General features: G+C 37.4%; 1 pseudogene; it reads left to right on the top strand.

Annotated features, from left to right (window-relative positions):
• The first annotated feature begins 7,194 nt into the window (after positions 1-7,194).
• Positions 7,195-7,835, top strand: LOC132669583 (rRNA-processing protein FCF1 homolog pseudogene; annotated as a pseudogene).
• Positions 7,836-9,940: the final 2,105 nt, after the last annotated feature.

Raw genomic sequence — 9,940 nt, 5'->3', positions numbered from 1 at the left:
TCTGAATTGCTTACCTCCAAATTCCTTATGCATGAGAGACTTAAAAGAGACAACTTCTTTTTCTTTTAAGAATGTAAGCCATTTCTTTGTTGGATTTTTTTGTTATGTGTAGCTGAACCAAGTGCTAATTGATGTGAATGCCAACATCTTTTGGCAGGAGAAGTCATTTCCGACTTGGAATAGGAGCTTAAAATGGGTCTATTGCACATGAATTTGAATATAAGGTGGTTATTTTTTGAATAACACCATTAAACTCCACATCTGTCTTCTAACAGTGGTATTTAGGAAGTAGCTCAGAGCCTTTCTGTTTAACAAATTCATTCCTCATATTTTTGTGTGACATACACAAACATGCTTTTAAAAAGTTTTTTTATTTAGAGGATCTCTTTTGCACTGCTGGTGGGAATGCAAACTGGTGCAGCTACTCTGGAAAACAGTATGGAGGTTCCTCAAAAAATGAAAAATAGAACTACCTTAGGACCCAGCAATTGCACTACTAGGTATTTATCCAGAGGATACAGGTGTGCTGTTTTGAAGGGGCACATGCACCCCAATGTTTATAGCAGCACTATCAACAATAGCCAGGGATGCCTGGGTGGCTTAGTCGGTTAAGCATCCGACTTCAGCTCAGGTCATGATCTCACAACTTGTAAGTTCAAGCCTGCATCGGGCTCTGTGCTGACAGCTCAAAGCCTGGAGCCTGCTTCAATCCTGTGTCTCCCTCTCTCTCTGCCCCTATCCTGCTTGTGATCTCTGTCTCTCGTAAATGAATAAATGTTAAAAAAAAAAAAAAAAGCAATAGCCAAAGGATGGAAAGAGCCCAAATGTCCATTGATGGATGAATGGATAAAGAAGATGTGGTGTATATATACAATGGAGTGTTACTTGGCAATCAAAAAGAATGAAATCTTGCCATTTGCAACTGTGTGGGTAGAACTAGAGGGTATTATGCTAAGCAAAATTAGTTATATAAAGATAAATATCATATGACTTCACTCATATGAGGACTTTAAGATACAAAACAGGTGAACATAAGGGAAGGGAAGCAAAAATAATATAAAAACAGGGAGGGGGACAAAACAGAAGAGACTCTTAAATAGAACAAACTGAGGGTTGCTGGAGGGGTCGTGGGAGGGGGGATGGGCTAAGTGGGTAAGGGGCATTAAGGAATCTATTCCTGAAATCATTGTTGCACTATATCCTAACTAACTTGGATGTAAGTTAAAAAACAAAAACAGAACAAAACAAAACAAAACAAAGCCACATCTTAAACTCACCAAATTGTACCATTAAATATGTATAGCTTCTTGTATGTCAATCATTTGTCAATAAAGTGGTTTTAAAAAAGTTTTTTTATTTAAATTCTAGTTAGTTAACATACAGTGTCATGTTAGTTTCAGGTGTACAATGTAGTGATTCAACACTTCCATACAACATCTGGTGTTCATCACAAGTGTCCTCCTTAATCCCCATCACGTATTTCGCCCATTTCCCACCCACCTCCCCTCTGGTAACCATCAGTTTGTTCTCTATAGTTAAGGGTCTGTTTCTTGGTTTGACTCACTCACTCTTTTTTCCCCCTTTGTTCATTTGTTTTCTTTCTTAAATTCCACCTATGAATGAAATGATATGGTATTTGCCTTTCTCTCACTGGCTTATTTAGCTTAGCATAAAAACTCTCTAGTTCCACCAATGTTGTTGCAAATGGCAAGAGTTCATTCTCTTTTATGACCAATATTCCAGTGTGTGTGTGTGTGTGTGTGTGTGTGTGTGTGTATACCACATCTTCTTTATTTATTCATCAGTCGATGGACACCTGGGCCTTTCCCATAATTTGGCTATTACATAAGGCTGCTATAAACATTGGGGTGCATGTATTACTTTGAATCCATATTTTTGTATTCTTTGGGTAAGTACCTAGTAGTGCAATTGCTGGAGTGTAGGGTAGTTCTATTTTTAACATTTTAACATTTTTAACATTTTTAACATTTTTTACCATTTGAGGAACCTCTACTGTTTTCCAGAGTGGCTGCACTAGTTTGCATTCTCCCCAACAGTATGAGAGGGTTCCCCTTTCTCCACATCCTCACCAGCACCTGTTGTTTCTTGTGTTGTTGATTTTAGCCATTCTGACATGTGTGAGGTGATAATCTCACTGTAATTTTGATTTGTATTTCCCTGATGATCAGTGATGTTGAGCATCTTTTCATATGTCTGTTGGCCATCTCTATGTCTTCTACTGAGACGCAATGGATACTTTCATTTTCTGGTTAAAATGTTCAGTGGTAAGCTGAATTTCCTCAATTCTCAGGGTAATCCTGCAATTGCTGCATGTGTCCTCCATGGGGATTCCCTCTAAGAAATGCTAGACATCCTTTATTTCACAAAACTACCAAATTCTCAAAGAAGCAAAACACACCAAAAGAATTTTTTCCACTAGAATCAAAATTACTCCTTGCGTAACATATAAAACCTAGTTTGTCATATTAAGTACAAGTCCACTGCAGTCTAAAACATGGACCAAATTCATTTTGTAATAAATCATTTTGAATTTTGTTTTGGTAAGGTGGGGTGGTGAGTGTTTAAGAAACTAGAATAGTAACAGAGCAGATCACCAAAACGCTATGCATTTCACATTAACATAGTTCAGTTAACGACAGTTTTTATCTTAGCTTTTCCTATGGAGCTGCTCTCACAATAACTACTAAAAATATTTCTTCCCCAGAGAAGCTTACTAGGGAATGAACCAGAAGGAGGAGATAAAGAGGGAATAAAGAAGATGTTCAAGAACATTCAACTATCTGGAGCTAAGTGTTTAATGAAGCAAGGACCAGAGCTGAGAAAGGATTTCTGAAAGGACACCCAACCAAGAGGGGCATCTCTAGATCAAGTGTTAACAAACCAAAGCCCATTGGCCAAATCCAACCCATCATTTGTTTTTGTAAATAGAGATTTATTGTAACACGGCTACATCTATTTGTTTACATATTGTCTATGGCTGCTTTCGCGCTACAATAGATGACAGAATTCAACAGTTGCAACAGAGATTATGTGGTCTACAAAGCCAAAAATATTTACTATCTGTCCTTTTCCAAAAAAAGTTGCTGACCTGTGCTCTAGATGGTTACAAATACTGAGTCACAGAGGGCACTAGGCCAGTAACTATGATGTAGTCTTAAATGGAGAAGTAAGCTTCTTTGGACAAAGAGAGAGCTAAGGCAGAGTCTTCAGGACAATTGATGACGTCTTATAACTCCTATGTGCCAAGCCATGCAAGCTGTTCCCACCTGCAAATAACAATCCTCTGTGATAATCCTTTGACATATTGTGACTCTTCTACCTCTCCTTTCCCCCCAAGTTTCTCTCGTTGCACCTCCTCTTTTCTAACTCACACTCTTCTGGGCATTTCCATCAACATTTTTAGCACCAGATAACTTCTATAGGCTGATGATTCCCAACTCCACATCTCCTGAACCTGAGATCTGCAGACCTACTGCCTTTGGAACAGCTCTACTCCTCAAATGCAATATACATAATAACTCACCCCTTCTTCCCCTCTAAATAAAATTAGTAATGAATTCTGACTGCCTTATTTAGATCCCTCACTCCACCCTTACTAGCTCTGTAACCCCAGGTAGATGACTTAAACCCTTTAATACTTGGTTTCCTCATGTGTAAAGCTGGGATAATAATAATACCTACTGCAGAGTGCGGTTAGGATTAAATGAGATGGTGTATGTAAAGGACTTAAAACAATGCCTGACACAAATGAATAGCTCAAAAACTATTAGTAGTGAAACTATCAGTATAATGTTTTATTTTTATTTCCACTATTAGTAACTAGCAATTCCATTAAGTGTTACCTTTTACCTTGGCTCTCCTCTTGAAATTCTGACTTCTCTATGCTCTCACAGGGCATACTTCCTCCTAACAGATCAAGGGTTTATCATTGTGTTGTAATTGCTTATTTATATGTCATCTCTCAAGCAACTTGGTGACAAGCTGCATCTGATTTTACTCTTGATACTGAAGGAATATCATAGAATGGACTTAGTGGGCAGGTGGAGAGATTAGCGAGAGGATACTAGATGAGACCTAAAGAGGGCCTATTAAACTAAGTCAGTGGGACTGAGGATGCAGTGGGGAGGAAATGATTTCAGAAAAGTTCAGATAAAAGATTCAACAGAACTTGGCAATGACTGGATATCAGCAATGAAAGAAAATCTTCCATTGTACTTCCTACCAGCCAAAAGTTTATCTATCTTGAAGTAAGAATATTTTCAACAGAGCAAAGACTATTATTCTGAGCTAGGACTGGTCGTAAGAATGAGAATTAGATGTGACTTCAGGCTTTCTCTCTGCCCAGCTTTAATGTGTTAGTCCTCACCTAGTCTCCTCATCATTTTTTTTATCCATCGACCAGTGTAGCCCAAGAGATAAGAGCACATGTCTGAAGTCAGGCAACTAGTTTCAGTTCCTCCTTGAAACTGGGGACTACAGGCAAGTTACTTAACCCCTCCAAATCTCAGTTTCTTCATCTATTTTTTAATGAAAATTTATTTATTTATATTTTTATTTATTTTTACTTCAAGTGTAATGAACATACAGTTTTACAATAGTTTCAGGTGTATAATATATTGATTCAACACTTCCATACATCACCGGGTGCTCATCACAGCAAGTGCACTCCTTAATCTCCAACACCTATTTCACCCATCTTCCCACCTACCTCCCCTCTGGTAACCATCAGTTTGTTGTCTATAGTTAAGAGTCTGGGTTTTTGTTTGTCTCTTTTTTTCTTTGTTCATTTGTTTTGTTTCTTAAATTCCACATATGAGTGAAATTAGTTTCCTCATCTTTAAAAGGAGAATGATGATTGTATCTACCTTGCTGGTTTATATGAAAATTAAATAGACAATACATGTAGAGCCTTGGGCACAGCACCTGGTAAATAGTAAACATTCCATATTCACTATTTTTATTTTATAAGAATAAACATAGTAAAGTAGTGAATCTTTAACTTGGAGAGCCACAAATATAAAAAATTCCTAAGACAGAGCTACAACTTTTGTATCATAAAACATAAAATATAATCAAAATCTCTAATCTGGATATTTTGTAGAAAAGTAGGTATGAATACCACATGAGCCAAAAGATAAAAATCTCATCCTATAACACCTGTTGGAAGATATCATTAGAAATTGGACTAGAAGAAAAGAAAGTCAATCAGCTGAAATCATTTGACCTCCGTAATTTCTTTCATAATAAGAATCTGTACTCTGCTCAAGAATTGGACTCCCAATCTAACCTCTATCATATCATTGCTCACACAAATTTCTTTACCTTTCAGTTATGAATTTATTACCAAACCTTTTAGAACTGAACATTCTTATTCAGTACAGAAACAGCAAAGTCAAAAGATATGTTTAATAATTTCCTTCTAACAAATGGAAAGTAAATGTTATGAGTAGCATATTTTAGTATTATAGCTAACTTAGGAATTATTGGTTTATAGCATTTAGTATTTATTGTTGCTTAGGAAGACTATAAAATCCAAATGGTAAATCAAGTTCCTGATTGGAAAGCTGTTCTATTCACAAAAGTTGACTAATGTGACACTGACAGTAGTTCATTGTGAATTTTTCATATTAGGCAAGTCATATCATTATCAGTATATTACTTTAAAAAGGTAGGAGTGACATAAAATGAATGCAACTAAAATCTAAGGGCAAGTTCTCCCTAATTCTCCTTATCCTCCATCCCAGCTACCACTACTTCCAGGGTTCAGATATACATGAAATTTCAACCAAAAAGGGTTTGAAAAGATAGAGGCAACTTTTATAAGAAAAATAAAGTAAACTCAGAAGACAGGTAGGTGAAAGGAAACCCATTCCATTTTGATCCTCTGTGTAGCCTCAATTGAATCATTTCTTTCTATATACTACTCTTTCCTCATTTCTGAAGTAATAATTGCCATCTCATCATCTTGACAGTGTGATCTAAATTCTAGGAATTTCTCTCGGCCTCATTTTGCCATTCAAAAATGATGGATTTGCATTAGACGTTTCTAAGTTTGCTTTAGCTTTCAAATGCTATGACTCCAATAGGTCAAAGGTTATTTTCATTAAAGCTTAAAGATATCTTATCCAGAAGACCCCTGACCAAGTACACCTATGTTATCCATAGACATTATGGATTTCTTTAGGTCCACAAGAAGACAGAACATCTGACTGACAAATTTTTATGGAAAGTCAGGAAGCAGAAAGGCCAGTACTACAGAGAACTATCTAGAGAGGAGAAAGCTATTGGGGGAGTTGGGGGGGGGGGGGGGGGCAGGCCACAGGGCCAAGGTTAAGAATGCTTTCTTCATGGTAGATGTTCAACAGAGATGGTAAATTTTCTTGGAAAGTAGGTGTGGATATTGTCAGTGTAAGGAGAGAAGATACTCCAAAAGAGAAATCTGTGTGACATTAAAGACTACTTATCATGCTGAGTTATGTTGTCTCAAGATTTCATTGTCTGATGATAATTTTTATAAGTCCTCAAAAATGAAACTTGTAATCATGTATGAGAACTCTCATCATATGACCAAGTATATTATGAAGTTAAGGTTGCTATAAAAATACTCTTATAGTGAGGATTTGTTCTGGGCAAAATTATGGTGCAGAGAGAAAATATCATCATGACATTCTCATCTCCCCTCTGCCACATTTGTCTCCCCTCCAATTCTCACCCTTCCCTTGGTTTTCCTCCACCACCCCCACTTCTTTGTCCTGAATTCCTCAGGTATGGTGAGCTACCCTCTCAGCCTCTCAGCCATGGACTGAGCCTGGAAATACTGCACTTTCCTTTAGAACACCATCACAGTAGGATGAGCAATGGGCTTTGAAGTCAGGCATCATGAGTATGAGTCCTGGCCCCCTGTGAACAAGGGAAAATTACATACTTGCCAAGTGCTGACATCTAAAACTGCTGTGTAGTTTAGAAGTGATAATATATTTAAGACACCTATCACAGTCCCTGGATTACAGTGCATGCAAAGTGACTCTTTTCTCCTTGTTTCCAAAGTGAAGATTCACTCAGTATGATAGCAGCATGGTTTAAAATCATTTGATAAGCTAATTCCCAATGGATGTTAATAACTAGTGGGAGTTTGGGAAGAAACAAGAGGGTGGCGTGAACAAGGCGAAGCAAAAGAAAGCAAGAAAGTATGCTACCATGAAGCGAACGATTAGTCTCTGAGATCAGGGGCTTAAAGAGAAGGATAGATTGAAGCCAAGAAAGGAAGGAAGGAAGGAAGGAAGGAAGGAAGGAAGGAAGGAAGAAAGAAAGAAAGAAAGAAAGAAAGAAAGAAAAGATCCCAGTGCACTCAAGGAAAGAGAAGTCCCCCCAACATCTTTCCTGCTTATTCTTCCAATATAACACACAGCTGGGCCTACCTTACTACATCCTGGTTGATACCAACTTTATCAACTTTTCCATGAAAGCCAAACTTGACTTAGTACAATCAATGATGGACTGTCTCTATGCCTAGTGTATCCCTTGTATAACTGTGTAATGGCTGAAATTGAGAAATTGGGGCAAAAGTATCAAGTGGCTCTAAGGATTGCCAAAGATCCAAGATTTGCATGATTACCATGCACACACAAAGGAACCTATACAGACGACTGCTTAGTACAGACAGTAACTCACCACAAGTGTTACATGTGGCCACAGTTGACCGGGACCTTAAATGAAGGATCTGGAAGATCTCTGGAGTTCCCATCATGTACCTTTCTAACCACAGGTACAACATTGAATGGATGCCAGATGATTATGGAGCCCCTTGGTTCTAATTCTGACACTCTAAAGATAAAGTTCCTCTGCCTTCCTTTACCAACTTTTTCGGTTTCCAGTAAATATAGCAATATGCTATAGCATGAATTATTCTCCTTACCCATTCGTTCTGTTATGAGCTGAGTATGGTGAAACATACTCACTTTTTTATGTTGTTTTGGAATTGATATTTTGTATCATTTTGAATTTTGTTGCATCTTTTTATAAATCAGATGATTGCACACACACACACAAAAACATAGCTAGTGGGAGTTTAATGAGCTACTACTTCCTTAATCACTCAATGAAAGGAAATGCTTAGAGACCATACTTTAAAAACAGAAGAATGAAAACAGAATTTCTAGTGGGGTGGCAGGTAAGTAGAAAAGTTGGATTTTTATGTGTTCTGTTGCACAGGTAGATGTTTTCTAGAAAACTCTGCATGGTAACTCTTTTCCAAGTGTTTTCAAAAACCAATTTTGCACTGGCCATGAGAAACTTAAAAACTTTTCAGCTAAGAAATAAAGATCTCTGATCTGACAGAAACAAAAAGAAAGGGAAGCCAAAGAAAGTTGTTTCAGAAGCAATTCTAAGGCACTAAGATTTCTTGATAACTCAGAAAGATCTTGGTATTCTTATGTAGAAAGGAGACAGTATATGAGAAAACCTGTTACTTGTCTTTGTGGGAACTAATAAGTGAAACAGGCCCACAAAATAGCCTGATTATAGGGTACCAAGAATAAGACTTGATGACACTGGTGATGTTGTGACGCCTTCCTTGCTGTGAGTATATGATGATTCATAAGAGAAAAATTATATTTGTGGCAAGGAGAAGATAGAAAAGGTGAATCGTGACCCAAAGGAAGCTTCATTTATACCATATACTCATTTACATGAATGAAGTCATTCTTCTAAAAGTTTAAGTTAGTCATAATTAATCTGTGACTATAGGATCTTTCTGTAAGACTCCAGTGAAATGGGAGTTAGCATAAATATCCATGATATTCAAGCATATTTTTAAAACCCACAATTTTGGCCTAAATTACTCAGATAAGACACTGGCTGCTCAGCTTTTTCTGCTGAGGAAGTGCATTAACTACCACCACAGAGTAGAAGCTGACATTATTGCTGGAGTTTCTTAAAGCATTTCTGAACATCTGATTACTCATAGTCTACAACTTACAAATTATATAAACCTTTTGAGAATTGAGAGTCAATGCTTTCTTTTCATTATATTAGAAAGTAATAGCATTGTCTCTGAAAGAAATTAGAGGCCCATGGCTAATATTTACTGTGGACCATCTTACTCAGCAAATCCTCAGTAAATGGCAATTGTATGCATAGTCTACTCATCAGAGAAAACAGGAGTCCTGAAAGGGAATTATGGCCCAACAGAGATCTCTGTTGATATGCCTTTTCCAGAGCAAAAGACTCAGTGATTTCTCTAAGACTAGAATCTGTGTTTTCTGACTTTCAGGCAGTGCTGTGCCGTGTCCCACACTTCTACCCTAGGAAGCTGGGTTCAGTGTAAATATTTTGACATCCAGGTTAGATCTGCCACTTCCCAGCAATGTGATCATGGAAAAAAGGTTAAGCCTCTTTGACACTCTAATTTCCTCATCTGTGAAATGAAAATATTACAGGTACCTCATATGATAGCTGTGTGTGTGTGTGTGTGTGTGTGTGTGTGTGTGTGTGTCTCAACATTTCAATGGCTTTCAAGGACAAATATTTATTTCTTACTCTCCTCACTGAGCTGAGACTCTGTTATTCTGGAAGTTCACGGACAGGAGTTAAAAGGGCAACTGGACACCCATAAAGCCTCTTAAAACTTGAGCTCACTGAATGCTTTCATTTCCACCCATATTCTAATAACCAAAACAAGTCATGTAACCAAACCCAAAGTTAATAGGAGAGAATATGCCACCTATCAAGAAGAAGAAAATAGTTAGGAATGATAAACCAATTAGCGGAGCATATAAAACATCAAATAAAATCAGCGTGTCCAAAATAGTGATTCTGTCCCCTACTCCCTCTCTAAGTCTGGATTCTCAAGTTTACAGATTCACAAAATTGGTTGATTCATAAATTGGTTGGCTAATAATCACCCTCATACAAGCAGTAT

This window comes from Panthera onca, chromosome B3, assembly GCF_046562875.1.
Source record: "Panthera onca isolate mPanOnc1 chromosome B3, mPanOnc1 haplotype 2, whole genome shotgun sequence".
NCBI lineage: Eukaryota > Metazoa > Chordata > Mammalia > Carnivora > Felidae > Panthera > Panthera onca.
Note: the sequence above shows the minus strand (reverse complement) of the source record. Positions and strands in the feature narration are given on the sequence as shown.